General features: G+C 40.7%; 1 pseudogene; it reads left to right on the top strand.

Annotated features, from left to right (window-relative positions):
• LOC105310036 overlaps positions 1-640 on the top strand; it is a 1,072-nt pseudogene extending 432 nt beyond the window's left edge.
• Positions 641-1,456: the final 816 nt, after the last annotated feature.

The following is a 1,456-nucleotide window of genomic DNA, read 5'->3' as shown; positions in this document are numbered from 1 at the left end:
AATGTATTTAAATGTAATGGCAATTTCGAAAAATATTTCTTTGTTCTTTGAAAAGACTTGTGTGGCGCTGTTGTATAACAAGGACTTGATCGGGCATCTGAATGCCAGTGCCTTTGATGTGGTTTTAACGGATCCTGTCTACCCCTGTGGAGCAGTGCTGGCTCAGTACCTATCGGTTCCTGCTGTGTTTTTTTTAAATTTCCTTCCATGTGACCTGGATTATGAGGCCACACAGTGCCCAAACCCTTCTTCTTATATTCCTACGTTATTTACTAGGAATTCAGACCACATGACATTCCTGCAAAGAGTCAAGAACATGATCTACCCTGTCAGTATGAAGTATATTTGCGACATTACATTTTCACCTTACTCGAGGTTGGCCTCTGAGCTTCTTCAGAGACAGGTGTCGCTGGTGGATATTTACAGGTATGCATCCGTGTGGCTGTTCAGAGGAGACTTTGTGTTGAACTACCCCAGGCCGATCATGCCCAACATGGTCTTTATTGGGGGCATAAACTGTGCCGACAGGAAGCCGTTACTTCAGGTCTGTATCGGTGCCTTTATCCAATCGGTGTGCCAGGCAGAACACGTTTTGTTGCTTAAACTACTACTAAGTGCTTACATATCCATCGGTCTGTAGATTTCTTTTTCTCACGCGCCTTCTAACACTCTTTGGTGAGATCCATTTTCAGGGGCCTCCACTAGGGTAGTTAAGGTTTGCAATGATTGTTGAGAGGGAGGAGAGGCAGGGGTGAAGTTCCGTAGCAGGATTGACAAGCAGTGGCCTGAGTCCATCAGGACCGGCCTCGTACCGGTACCGTCTTCGTGATTGTGCACTTTTCTTCAGCTGTGCCGGAGCAGAGACACTGCGCTGTGCACTGATCCATCAGGGGATTTCGGCTTCTGGGCGTTCAGTGCGAGGACAAAGGAACTAGCAAATTGCATTTGTTGACGTGATCATTTTTAGTGGTCCTGTCTCAGAAAGGACCATAGCAAAATAATGCAAGCCACACATCATTTAAATTTTTTAGTGGGCATGTTAAAAGAAAAGCAAAATGTTAATTAATGACGTTTTATTAAAATATATTCAAAACATTTTCCTCTCAACATTTTTAATAGAAATTATTAATGAGGTATTTCGTATTCATTTTCTTTCTAATACTAAGTCTTTAAAATTTGGCATGCATTTTATATGTACAGCATATATCAGTTTGGACTTGCCACAGTGTTCAGTAGTCCTTTATGCCCAATGGCTACTATATCAGACAGCACACGATCACATTTGTAAATGATCCATGGATACACATAAAAATGTGTAATGTTAACTTTCTTCCTAAAAAAACTCAGCATGCTCCATTCTGAAAAAATATTCTCTATCTGAATTTTGCTCAATTTATATTTTCAATTTTAAGTAGTTTTTGCTTTATATGAATCTTTGCAAGATCGGTGCATATAG

The sequence above is a fragment of the Pteropus vampyrus genome, unplaced genomic scaffold (genome assembly GCF_000151845.1).
Source record: "Pteropus vampyrus isolate Shadow unplaced genomic scaffold, Pvam_2.0 Scaffold997, whole genome shotgun sequence".
NCBI lineage: Eukaryota > Metazoa > Chordata > Mammalia > Chiroptera > Pteropodidae > Pteropus > Pteropus vampyrus.
Note: the sequence above shows the minus strand (reverse complement) of the source record. Positions and strands in the feature narration are given on the sequence as shown.